Here is a 14631-nt window from a genome sequence, read left to right as displayed (position 1 = left end):
CCCTAATATAACCCCACACCTGCTCGCCGCCAAGGGCGGAGCTAGAGGGGAGGCCGGGGTAGCACTGGACCCCCCTGAAATCTGATTGGACCCCCCAGGTGCCACCCCAGAATATTGACATATCGCGGCACCGCACGTCTTGTCGGAAGGAGCCAGTTGCATTTTTAAATCAGTGAAGCCTATTGACTGCTAAGTCCCTCCTGTACAGTAGTTGCCGCTATGTACCACAAAGCGTTGCGAGCCACGTTCATTAGGGGAGAAGAAGAAGAATCGCCACTGAAGAAGAGGAAGATTTGAACTGGAGTCGGTTATCTTTGCCGGAGATGTTACAAAGAAAAAGAAGGATAACCTTCTCGTCGTAAAGTAAGTTTTACGGTGGTGTCCTAATGAGTCACGGTTTAAAATAACTTTTGTAGATAGAAGTTTTTATTTTCTACAAGCAGAGAGCCACGGCATCAAGCAAACGTTAACGTTACATCTCATGGCGTCTTGCTTCCAACAGCCGCTGACGTCTCGTTTAATTCATTTGGGTCGCTATTTATATTCACGTGTTTCGCCAATGATTCTAGAGGAATGAACCTAGCGGAGAATCAGCCAGCCAGCTAGCTGTTTCATGCTCTGTTGTAACGTAACGTTCACACGGTAGTTAGCCTGCTGCCGACTAACTGAAAAGTCGGAATATTAAACTTAGGTCTACAGTGGTTTATTTGCCCTGACATGATTTAGGCTTGAAGTGGAGATTTAATAACACCTTGTGATTTTAAGTGATGCCAGGAGTAATGTTATAGGGTCATTTGAGAATGAAAAGGAAAGGGGGAGAAGATTTATGACCTATTTTTAAAAAGAAGCAAGTCCGGGTCAGGAAAAGATGAGGCGGACAAACAGCCAGGATTCAGGTCTGCCAGCAGTCCTGGGACGAGTCAGGAGGAGAGAGAATGTGACGCACACAGCCCATCATCACCAGGTCAGAGCATAGAAGCAGTCACATGCTCACTTAAGTCCTTTTAAGTTACGGGGTTCCTAGGCTAGTGTGGAAAGTTTGGAATTTCTACATTTCCAGGTCTGGAGTAATATGGAAGATGGAAACAATTGTGTGGAAATATATTTATAATTATCAGGGTTATCTTTAGGTTTGGCTTCACGGTGGCAGAGGGGTTAGTGCGTCTGCCTCACAACACGAAGGTCCTGCAGTCCTGGGTTCAAATCCAGGCTCGGGATCTTTCTGTGTGGAGTTTGCATGTCCTCCCCGTGAATGCGTGGGTTCCCTCCGGCACCTGGGGATAGGTTGATTGGCAACACTAAATTGGCCCTAGTGTGTGAATGTTGTCTGTCTATCTGTGTTGGCCCTGCGAGGAGGTGGCGACTTGTCCAGGGTGTACCCCGCCTTCCGCCCGATCGTAGCTGGGGTAGGCACCAGCGCCCCCCGCGACCCCGGAAGGGAATAAGCAGTAGAAAATGGATGGATGGATCTTAAGATTTGTGCGTTAATTAATTTGTATACACTACCTATCTACAATCTTCTGGAAATAATTTGGTGACTTAATGGCATACAAATTCAATAATGATAACAAATGATTTCCATGATTAATTGCATAATCTACTCACATGATATACTCATCTCAAATGTCACAAATTATTGGATTCTTTTTTGGATATTTTTTTTTACCGAGAAGTCTGGGAATTAGGGTCTGGAAATTTCAAATGTGTAGGAACCCCTGAGTTTATTTTTAGATATTTTGAAGTGTCGGTTACGGATCTGTGTTGTTTTTGGATGGTGGTTGTATGTTAATTTTGCTTAGACTAATATTTTCTTTTTTACAAAGAGGTTTTCCATGAGATATTCAGACTTTGCAAAATCGCTGTTGTTACTCCAGTCAGCACTGCTTCCTGTGAGAGAAGCTTCTCCGCTTTAAAACGGATTAAAACTCATCTCAGAACCACAATGGTTGATGACAGGTTAAGTCACCTTGGAACTCTCAGTATTGAGTCAAGGAGGGCACGTGCCCTCAACATGGATGACTTTGTGAAACATTTTTGCGGCTTCTCACCATAACCGAAGGACTATGCTTTTCTAAACTTTTTCTGAGAAAGAGAGAGAGAGAGAGAACTATGAATGTGTTGGTGCATTTTCATCATCTTTGTAAAAAATAGTTATTATTAATTATCCATCCATCCATCCATCATCTTCCGCTTATCCGAGGTCGGGTCACGGGGGCAGCAGCCAAAGCAGGGAAACCCAGACTTCCCTCTCCCCAGCCACTTCGTCTAGCTCTTCCCGGGGGATCCCGAGGCGTTCCCAGGCCAGCCGGGAGACATAGTCTTCCCAACGTGTCCTGGGTCTTCCCCGTGGCCTCCTACCAGCTGGACGTGCCCTAAACACCTCCCTAGGGAGGCGTTCGGTTGGCATCCTGACCGGATGCCCGAACCGCCTCATCTGGCTCCTCTCGATGTGGAGGAGCAGCGGCTTTAGTTTGAGTTCCTCCCGGATGGCAGAGCTTCTCACCCTATCTCTAAGGGAGAGCCCCACCACACGGCGGAGGAAACTCATTTCGGCCGCTTGTACCCGTGATCTTATCCTTTCGGTCATGACCCAAAGCTCATGACCATAGGTGAGGATGGGAACGTAGATCGACCGGTAAATTGAGAGCTTTGCCGTCCGGCTCAGCTCCTTCTTCACCACAACGGATCGATACAACGTCCGCATTACTGAAGACGCCGCACCGATCCGCCTGTCGATCTCATGATCCACTCTTCCCCCACTCGTGAACAAGACTCCTAGGTACTTGAACTCCTCCACTTGGGGCAGGGTCTCCGCCCCAACCCGGAGATGGCACTCCACCCTTTTCCGGGCGAGAACCATGGACTCGGACTTGGAGGTGCTGATTCTCATTCCGGTCGCTTCACACTCGGCTGCGAACCGATCCAGTGAGAGCTGAAGATCCCGGCCGGATGAAGCCATCGGGACTACATCATCTGCAAAAAGCAGAGACCTAATCCCGTGGCCACCAAACCGGAACCCCTCAACGCCTTGGCTGCGCCTACAAATTCTGTCCATAAAAGTTATGAACAGAATCAGTGACAAAGGGCAGCCTTGGCGGAGTCCAACCCTCACTGGAAACCTGTCCGACTTACTGCCGGCAATGCGGACCAAGCTCTGGCACTGATCATACAGGGAGCGGACCGCCACAATAAGACAGTCCGATACCCCATACTCTCTGAGCACTCCCCACAGGACTTCCCGAGGGACACGGTCGAATGCCTTCTCCAAGTCCACAAAGCACATGTAGACTGGTTGGGCAAACTCCCATGCACCCTCAAGAACCCTGCCGAGAGTATAGAGCTGGTCCACAGTTCCACGACCAGGACGAAAACCACACTGTTCCTCCTGAATCCGAGGTTCGACTATCCGGCGCAATTATTAGTTCTTGAAAAATTGTTGCCACGTTGTGTTTTACATGTTCTGCATTGTTAATAAACTGCAAATTATATATACATAAATCTCATCTCCTGTGTGCTTAATATGTACATTTCAACATTTGACACTCCGATTGCAATTGATAAGTCATGAAAAAAATTCATTGTTATAGTCTGTGGACCCCCTGATATAGCCTTGGCCACCCCAAGGATAAAAGTCTAGCTCCACCACTGCTCGCCGCCTATTCCCCGCGGCAACTCCAACATATGGTAAAGTCCAACCCCTCTCAAGGAGTTCGGTTCCAGAGTCTATGCTTTTTTTTAGCAGCGGTCTTTTGAAAAATGAAGGAAGTGTGAATTAAAATGAATTCAGCGAATGGGTGATTTGATTTACTGGACCTGTCCAAAGAAGTCTTTGGGGTCTTATGTGCATTATTAACGTGGTGTTGGTTTGGCTTTCCTTGCTGAGTCATGGCCAAGATGTAAGAATCTCCACGACTGATCAATTAGTCCGAATCATGAAAAACTAAGCCGTTGTCGGCAGGATTCGAACCTGCGCGGGGAGACCCCAATGGATTTCTAGTCCATCGCCTTAACCACTCGGCCACGACAACTTGACAACAAATGAAGCCTAGATGCTCGACACAAACGAAGAGTCAAAATCCCCAATTGTTGTGCCAGGCTTTAATTTAAGAATGTGTAGCGGAGTCCTCCGTAGTAGATGTCCTTTTGGTCACGATTCAAAGTTCACGACCATAAGTGAGGGTAAGAACATAGACCGACCTGTATATCGAGAGCTTCACCTTCTGGCCGAGCTCTTTCTTCACCACAAAAGACCGGTGCAGTGACTGCATCACTACAGACGCAGCACCAATCCCTCTGTCAATCTCGGGTTGTATTCTTCCCTCACTCGTAAACAAGACTACGAGATACTTGAACTCTTCCACTTGAGGTAGAACTTCACTCCCGACCCGAGGGGTGCAGACAAAAGACAAAAACAGACAAAAGAGAGCAAGCAAGGAAAAGACGGGAGAGGAAAAAAACACGACCGCCCTCACCTGAAGCAAGACAGAAAGTGGCACCTGCATCCAGTGATTTTACAATACAAGGCCCTCAGTGGAATAAAACTTGGACACCGCTGTCCCCGACCACGTCCTCTCGTTCTACAGGGAGAATACCGAGGTGTTCCCAGGCCAGCTGTGAGACATAGTCATAGTAAAGTCCAACCCCTCTCAAGGAGTTTGGTTCCAGAGTCTATGCTTTTCTCAGCAGCGGTCTTTTGAAAAATGAAGGAAGTGTGAATTAAGATGAATTCAGCGAATGGGTGATGTGATTTATTGGACCTGTCCACAGATGTCTTTGGGGTCTTATTGTTTCACTTTCCTTGCTGAGTCATGGCCGCGATGCCAAGAAGCAAGAATCTCCACGCACGATCAATTAGTCAGAATCATGAAAAACTAAGTCGTTGTTGGCAGGATTCGAACCTACGCGGGGAGACCCCAATGGATTTCTAGTCCATCGCCTTAACCACTCGGCCACAACAACTTGTCAAATTATGAAGCCAAGCAGCTTGACACAAACGAAGCATCAAAATCCCCAATTGTTGTGCCAGGCTTTAATTTAAGATGTGTAGTAGAGGCATCTGTAGTAGATGCCCGAGTCATCTCAGCTGGTTCCTCTCACTACGAGGGAGCAGTGGCTCTACTCTAAGTCTCTCCCGGCTGACCGAGTTCCTCACCCTATCTCTGAGGGTGATCCTGGACATCCTGCGGAGGAAACTCATTTCTGCCATTGGTATTTACAACCTTGTCCTTTCAGTCACGACTCAAAGTTGATGACCATAGGTGAGGGTAGGAACGTAGACCGACTTGTATATCGAGAGCTTCGCCTTCTGGCTCAGCTTTTTCTTCACCACAAAAGACCACCTCACAAATCCCGCGTTCTATTTTTCCCTTACTCATGAACAAGACTACGAGATACTTGAACTCCCCCACTTTAGGCAGAACTTCACTCCCAACCCGAGGGGTGCAGCCCAACTGAAGACTGACGTTCAATTAGTCAGAATCATGAAAAGCTTAAGTCATTGTCAGCAGGATTCGAACTTGCACGGGGGAGACCTCAATGGACTTCTAGTCCATCGCCTTAACCACTCGGCCACAACAATCTGACACACAAGGTGTTAATTTAAGATATGTAGTGAAGCCTTTTGTGAAATACACAAAGACGACCCTCTTTGTTTTTTCCTCTTGAATTTATTCCATAAATTAATGGGAATCAAATTGTAACGCTACAAAAAAAAAAAATCATTGCAAGAATAATTTCCGACAACATTTTTAATGAGTGGAAATTGATCGATTGTTTGAAACTAAATTCTCAGGAATAATAATTGATTTTTATTAAATTGTTAATAGTGTGGGGGTTGCCCACATATGCGGTCCTCTCCAAGTCACTGTTAGTGACGTCCCACTGGGGTGAGTTTTTCCTTGCCCTTATGTGGGCTCTGTACCGAGGATGTCGTTGTGGTTTGTGCAGTCCTTTGAGACACTTGTGATTTAGGGCTATATAAATAAACATTGATTGATTGATTGATTGACGACACATGCTGGATAAGAAATGTCTGCATATGTTATTTAAGTCTCACCTTAAAACTCATCTGTATACTCTAGCCTTTAAATAGACCTCCTTTTTAGACCAGTTGATCTGCCGCTTCTTTTCTTTCTCCTATGTCCCCCCCTCCCTTGTGGAGGGGGTCCGGTCCGATGACCATGGATGAAGTACTGGCTGTCCAGAGTCGAGACCCAGGATGGACCGCTCGCCTGTATCGGTTGGGGACATCTCTACGCTGCTGATCCGCTTGAGATGGTTTCCTGTGGACGGGACTCTCGCTGCTGTCTTGGATCCGCTTTGAACTGAACTCTCGCGGCTGTGTTGGAGCCACTATGGATTGAACTTTCACAGTATCATGTTAGACCCGCTCGACATCCATTGCTTTCGGTCCCCTAGAGAGGGGGGGTTGCCCACATCTGAGGTCCTCTCCAAGGTTTCTCATAGTCAGCATTGTCACTGGCGTCCCACTGGATGTGAATTCTCCCTGCCCACTGGGTGTGAGTTTTCCTTGCCCTTTTGTGGGTTCTTCCGAGGATGTCGTAGTCGTAATGGTTTGTGCAGTCCTTTGAGACATTTGTGATTTGGGGCTATATAAATAAACATTGATTGATTGATTGATTATATTATTGTTTTATTTTTCCATATTGAACATATTGTGTTGAAGTTTGGGGAAATGTTTGTAAAAAAAACATAGACCCAATAATTAAACTTAAAAATTGGGTCATTAGAATAATACACAAAGCGACAGTAATCGACAAGTTTGTTCTCCTTTTAAAAGAGAAACAAAACAAAAAAATAACTTGCGTTGTCGGCAGGATTCGAACCTGCGCGGGGAGACCCCAATGGATTTCTAGTCCATCGCCTTAACCACTCGGCCACGACAACTTGTCACAATGCTGTCTTCGTATTTTAAAATAAATTATTTGATTTTTTAAAATGTTATTACATTTGTTTTATGCACACAAAAAGACATAATTAAGGACTTTATAGGTTTTAAAAAATATAGTGTAGTATTAGTACGATTATAAAATGTGATTTTTTTCAAACATTTTTACCCAAAAATAATTTTACATAACTTAAGCATCATAAATATGAAACAAAAAGAAAATTCGGTAACGTTTTTAATATAGTTACATATGTTTGATATTTAACCAAAAATACTATTTTACATAACTTATGTAAAATAGAAAAGAAACAAAGAAAATATATTTTCAAGGAAGTTTTTTTCGATGTTTTTAATAATATCAACATTTTTATTTTTGCACAAAAAAATAATAAAATAACTGAGAAACTTATTGATTTTTGCAAAAATACAGCACAGTAATAATATGATGACTACAAGGTTGACATTTTAAAACATTTTACCTAAAAACTATTTTACTTAAGTTACGTAAAAAAGATTTAAGAAAAAAAAGAAAAATAACATTTAATGTTTTTATTAATAATGTTAAATTAGTTATATTGCACACAAAAAAGACATAATTAAGGACTTTATAGATGTTTAAAAATATAGTGTAGTATTAGTATGATTATAAAATGTAATTAAAAAAATTTTTTTTACCCAAAAATAATTTTACATAACTTAAGCACCATAAATATGAAACAAAAAGAAAATTCGTTATCGTTTTTAATATAGATACATATGTTTAATATTTAATCAAAAATACTATTTTACATAACTTATGTAAACTAGAAAAGAAACAAAGAAAATATATTTTTAAGGAAGTTTTTTCCGATGTTTTTAATAATGTCAAAATTGTTATTTTGCACAAATAAATTATAAATAAGTGAGCAACTTATTGATTTTTGCAAAAATACAGCACAGTAATAATATGATAACTACAAGGTTGACATTTTAAAACGTTTTACCTAAAAACTATTGTACTTAAGTTATGTAAAAAAGATTTTTAAAAAACTAGCATACCGTTTTTTAAAGAAAGTACTTAAATGTTTTTATTAATAATGTTAAATTAGTTATATTGCACACAAAAAAGACATGATTAAGGACTTTATAGATTTAAAAATTATATAGTGTAGTATTAGTATGATTATAAAATGTAATTTTTTAAAAACATTTTCGCAAAAAATTTTTTTACATAACTTAGGCAACATAAGTATGAAACAAAAATAAAATTCGTTGACGTTTTTAATATAGTTACATAAGTTTAATATTTAACCAAAAATACTATTTTTCATATAATTAATGGAAAATAGGAAAGAAGTAAAGAAAAAAAAAATTTAAGGATGTTTTTTCAATGTTTTTAATAATGTCAAAATTGTTATTTTGCACCAAAAAATTATAAATAACTGAGCAACTTATTGATTTGGCAAAAATACAGCACAGTAATAATATGATGACTATAAGGTTTACATTTTAAAACATTTGACCTAAAAACGATTTTACTTAAGTTATGTTAAAAAGATTTTTTAAAAACTAGCATACCATTTTTTAAAGAAAGTACTTAAATGTTTTTATTAATAATGTTAAATCAGTTATATTGCACACAAAAAAGACATAATTAAGGACTTTATAGATTTAAAAATTATATAGTGTAGTATTAGTATGATTATAACATGTAATTTTTTAAAAACATTTTACCCCAAAATTTTTTTACATAACTTAGGCAACATAAGTATGAAACAAAAAGAAAATTCATTAACGTTTTTAATATAGTTACATATGTTTAATATTTAGCCAAAAATACTATTTTACATAACTTATGTAAAATAAATTGGGAAAAAAAGAAAATCTTTTTTTAAGGAATTTTTTTTCGATGTTTTTAATAATGTCAAAATTGTTATTTTGCACAAAAAATAATAAATAACTGAGCAACTTATTGATTTTGTAAAAATACAACACAGTAATAATATTACGACTGTAAGGTTGACATTTGAAAACATTTTACCTAAAAATTAGTGTACTTAAGTTATGTAAAAAATTTTAAAAAAAAAAACTAGCATATCATTTTTTAAAGAAAGTACTTTAATGTTTTTATTAGTAATGTTAAATTAGTTATTTTGCACACAAAAAATACGTAATTAAGGACTTTATAGATTTAAAAATTATATAGTGTAGTATTAGTATGATCATAAAATGTAATTTTTTAAAACATTTTTACCCAAAAATAATTTTACTTAACTTAAGCACCATAAATATGAAACAAAAAGAAAATACGTTAACGTTTTTAATATAGTTACATATGTTTAATATTTAACCAAAAATACTATTTTAAATAATTTATGTAAAATACAAAAGAAACAAAGAAAATATATTTTTAAGGATGTTTTTTAAATGTTTTTAATAATGTCAAAATTGTTATTTTGCACAAAAAAATAATAAATAACTGAGCAACTTATTGATTTTGCAAAAATACAGCGCAGTAATAATATGATGACTACAAGGTTGACATTTTTAAACATTTTACCTAAAAAACGTTTTACTTAAGTTATGTAAAAAAGATGGAAAAAAACTAAGATAACATTTTTTAAAGAAAGTTATTTAATGTTTTTATTAATAATGTTGAATTAGTTATATTGCACACTAAAAAGACATAATTAAGGACTTTATTGATTTAAAAATGTTGGAGTGTAGTATTAGTATGATTATAAAATGTAATTTATTTTTTTTTAAACATTTTACCCAAAAATAATTTCACATAACTTAAGCCACATGTATATGAAACAAAAAGAAAATGTGTTAACCTTTTTAATATAGTTACATATGTTTAATATTTAACCAAAAATACTATTTTACATAACTTATGTAAAATAAATTGGGAAACAAAGAAAATCTTTTTTCAAGGAATTTTTTTTCAATGTTTTTAATAATGTCAAAATTGTTATTTTGCACAAAAAAGAATAAATAACTGAGCAACTTATTGCAAAAATACAGCACAGTAATAATATGATGACTATAAGGTTGAAATTTGAAAACATTTTACCTAAAAATTATTGTACTTAAGTTATGTAAAAAAATTAAATAAAAAAAAATAGCATACCATTTTTTAAAGAAAGTACTTTCATGTTTTTATTAATAATGTTGCACACAAAAAAGACATAATTACGGATTTTATAGATTTTGAAAAATATAGTGTAGTATTAGTGTGATTATAAAATGTAATTTTTTAAACATTTTACCCCTAATTTTTTTTACATAACTTAGACAACATAAATATGAAACAAAAAGAAAATGTGTCAACGTTTTTTTGTAAAAAAAAAGATGAAATTTTTTTTTTTAAAGAATGTTCTTGATTAATGTTAAATTTGTTATTTTGCACCCAAAAAAATAGACATATAAAATATATATAAAACATGCGTCAAATTAAATCCAAGTTAGTTTGAAAAGTACAAAAATTGTGACATGAATTCAGAAGTGTACTAAAATTTTGTATGGGGGCGGGGGCTCCACATAAAATTCCCTTGACTCCGCCCATCCTCACCCTAAATCACACCATCATATTTAATAATAATCCCAATGGGGGAAAAAAACTCAATAATATTTAAGACCGCCTTTGTTTGACATTCTTTTTTTGGACTCTTGTTTGCCTTCACGCTACAGTTGACGTCGCTTCCATGCTATTTCAGTTGTTTGTCCCGAGCTCTAATGCTAGCGCTTTCTGTTTTGTTTGTTAGTGCCTCCGAGCAAGTGTTTTTGGTTCTTAGTATGTTTTTGTTGGTATAAATACATTATTGTTCCTACTTCACGCTGTGTCCATCTTCGCTGCACCCAGGAGAGAACAACTCGTCACCACAATGCCACCAAGAAGTCAGATTATTACTTTCATCTAATAATTTTAACTTTTTTTAAATCATAATTCTGATATATTTTATCATTTCTATTTTATCTAAAAAAAAAAAAATCACATAATTTCTACTTTTAATCTCATAAATATGACTTACCTAATAAGTATGACTTTTTCTATTATAATTTCTACTTTCCTTTTTCATAATTTTGACTTTTAATCTCAAATGTGACTTTTTATTGAACTTCCTTATCTCGCAATTTTGATTTTTTTTTATATATAAATTGGATTGGACTTTCTATCTCATCATTGTTAGTTTTAAACTCATAATTATGATTTTAACTTATTACTTTCATCTAAAAATTTCAACTTTTTTATATCATAATTCTGATATATTTTATCATTTCTATTTCATCTAAAAAGAAAATCACATAATTTCAACTTTTTATCTCATAAATGTGACTTATCTATTATGACTTTTTTAAAATCATAATTTCTACTTTCCTTTTTAATAATTCTGACTTTTAATCTCAAATATGACTTTCTATTTCATATTTATAACTTCCTTATCTCACAATTTTGATTTTTTTTCATATATTGGATTTGACTTTTTATCTCATCATTGCTAGTTTTAATCTCATAATTATAATTTTTAACTTATTACTTTTATCTCATAATTTCAACTTTTTTGTATCATAATTCTGATTTATTTTACAATTTCTATTTCATCTCAAAATAAAAAATATCTCATAATTTCAACTTTTTATCTCATAAATATGACTTAAGTAATAATTATGACTATTTTTTATCATAATTTCTACCTTCCTTTTTCATAATTTTGACTATCCATCCCAAATATAAGTTTTTATTTCATATTTATGACTTTTTTATCTCGCAATTTAGATTTTTTATAATAAATATTGGATTTTACTTTCTATCTCATCAGTACAAGTTTGTATCTCATAATTAGGATTTTAACTTATTACTTTCATCTAATAATTTAAACTTTTTTATATCATAATTCTGATATATTTTATCATTTCTATTTTATCTAAAAAAAATCGCATAATTTCAACTTTTTATCTCATAAATATGACTTAATTATAATGACTTTTTTAAATCATAATTTCTACTTTCCTTTTTCATAATTTTGAATTTCTATTTTATCTCCAAATAAAAAATATCACATAATTTCAACTTTTTATCTCAAAAATATGACTTATGTAATAATTATGACTTTTTCTATCATAATTTCTACCTTCCTTTTTCATAATTTTGACTATCCATCTCAAATATGATTTTTTATTTCATATTTATAACTTTTTTATCTCGCAATTTTGATTTTTTTTTATATATATTGGATTTTACTTTCTATCTCATCATTACAAGTTTGTATCTCATAATTCTGATTTTAACTTATTACTTTCATCAAATAATTTCAACTTTTTTATATCATAATTCTGATATATTTTATCATTTCTGTTTTATCTAAAAAAATCGCATAATTTCAACTTTTTATCTCATAAATATGACTTAATTATAATGACTTTTTTAATCATAATTTCTGCTTTCCTTTTTCATAATTCTGAATTTCTATTTTATCTCAAAATAAAAAATATCACATAATTTCAACTTTTTATCTCATAAATATGACTTAAGTAATAATTATGACTTTTTCTATCATAATTTCTACCTTCCTTTTTCATAATTTTGACTATCCATCTCAAATATAATTTTTTATTTCAAATGTATAACTTTTTTATCTCGCAATTTTGATTTTTTTTTTTATATATATTGGATTTTACTTTCTATCTCATCTTTACAAGTTTGTATCTCATAATTATGATTTTAACTTATTACTTTCATCTAAACAGTTCAAAGTTTTTATATCATGATTCTGATATATTTTATAATTTCTTTTTTATCTTAAAAAAATTGTATAATTTCAACTTTTTATCTCATAAATATGACTTAATTATAATGACTTTTTTAATCATAATTTCTACTTATAATCATAATTCTGAATTTCTATTTTATCTCAAAATATGGCTTATGTAATAATTATGACTTTTTCTATCAAAATTTTTACCATCATTTTTCATAATTTTTACTATCCATCTCAAATATGATTTTTTATTTCATAATTATAACTTTTTTATCTCACAATTTAGATTTTTTTGATATATTGGATTTGACTTTCTATCTAATCATTGCTAGTTTTTATCTAATAATTATGATTTTAACGTATTACTTTTATCTCATAATTTAAATTTTTTATATCATAAATCTGATTTATTCGTAAATTCTATTTTGTCTCAAAATTGAAATTTTCATCACATAATTTCGACTTTTTTACCTCATAAATATGACTTATCTATTAATTATGAGTTATGTCATATTTTCAACTTTCTTTTTTCATAATTCTGACATTTCATCCCAAATATGACTTTTTATTCCTTCCATCCATTTTCTACCGATTATTCCCTATCTCAGCTACAATCGGGCGGAAGGCGGCGTACACCCTGGACAAGTCGCTAACTCATCACAGATGACTTTTTATTTCATATTTTAAAAACTTTTACTTCACAATTTAGATTTTTGTGATCTATTAGATTTGACTTTCCATCTCAAGTTTTAATCTCGTAACTGGACTTTTTTTTCCTCATAATTTTTACTGTTTTACCTCATAAATATTGCTTTTTATCTCATAATTATGATTGTTTTTATCTCATAATTTTTTTACTGTTTTACCGCATTTAACAATTTTGTCTCATACTTTTGGCTTTTTAAAACCTCCTAATTATGACATTTTATCTCACAGTTCCAACAATGCGTACTGTGAGTGTTAGTAATTGCTACTAAATGGAAAAAAGGATTAAATTAACACAGCGAGTAGCAGTTTTATTTATTTTTTAACGCTGCTGAGACCAAGGAAAGTACTCCGCATGTGGGCCTGAGTGCAGAGTCAGCACAAATAGGTTCAGGAAAGAAAAAAGAACACACTCACGGGACAACAAACACAAATACCAGGTTGCTTTTATTCCAAATTCCACTAAAAAATTCAAGTTTTTCTTTAAAAGTAATAATTTAAAGAAAAACGTATTCAAAAAGCAATAAAAACACACAAATATGAGACAAATACTTAAAATGTTGTAAAAAAGAAAAAAGTTGAAATATTATGGAAACATTTTTACCATTTACTGAAATTAAATAAAGATATTACAAAAATATAGTACTAATCCGACACAGAAAAAACATGTTTCATGAGAATATTTTTAAAGAGACAACGAAATAATTGTGGTTATGTATGTATATATATATATATATGTATATATATACATAAAACATGAGAAAATATATATATACCCGGTATATATATATATTTTATAAATATATTTTTTTTTTCATTAGAAAAAAATACAAATATATATATTTATATATGTATATATATATATGTATAATATATATGATTTTAATAATCTGTCCTTTGTAATCCATTTTTTTTTACAGCATATGCATATAAATGCATTTTCCCATCAATAACATTAAATCATTGCGCTCGGAATATATATATATATATATATATATATATATATATATATATATATATATATATATATATAGATATATATATATATATATAAATATATATATATATACATATATCTATATATATATATATATATATATATATATATATATAAATATATATATATATATATATATAGATATATAGATGTATATATATATATTTTTTTTCCAATTAAAAAAAAAGTTGTTTTGTGTGTATATATATATATATATATATATATATATATATATATATGTATATATATATATATATATATATATATATATATATATATAT

At 33.1% G+C, this 14631-nt stretch overlaps 3 non-coding genes across 3 annotated transcripts; all 3 read right to left on the bottom strand.

Moving 5' to 3' along the window:
* Window positions 1-3946: 3946 nt before the first annotated feature.
* trnas-aga (transfer RNA serine (anticodon AGA)) lies at window positions 3947-4028 on the bottom strand. Its single transcript has one exon. It is a non-coding gene; the product is annotated as a tRNA-Ser (tRNA).
* Window positions 4029-4877: 849 nt separating this feature from the next.
* On the bottom strand, window positions 4878-4959 carry trnas-aga (transfer RNA serine (anticodon AGA)). The gene has a single exon. It is a non-coding gene; the product is annotated as a tRNA-Ser (tRNA).
* A 1865-nt stretch (window positions 4960-6824) lies between these two features.
* On the bottom strand, window positions 6825-6906 carry trnas-aga (transfer RNA serine (anticodon AGA)). The gene has a single exon. It is a non-coding gene; the product is annotated as a tRNA-Ser (tRNA).
* Between the last annotated feature and the right edge of the window lie 7725 nt (window positions 6907-14631).

The sequence above is a fragment of the Nerophis ophidion genome, linkage group LG01, assembly GCF_033978795.1.
Source record: "Nerophis ophidion isolate RoL-2023_Sa linkage group LG01, RoL_Noph_v1.0, whole genome shotgun sequence".
NCBI lineage: Eukaryota > Metazoa > Chordata > Actinopteri > Syngnathiformes > Syngnathidae > Nerophis > Nerophis ophidion.
Note: the sequence above shows the minus strand (reverse complement) of the source record. Positions and strands in the feature narration are given on the sequence as shown.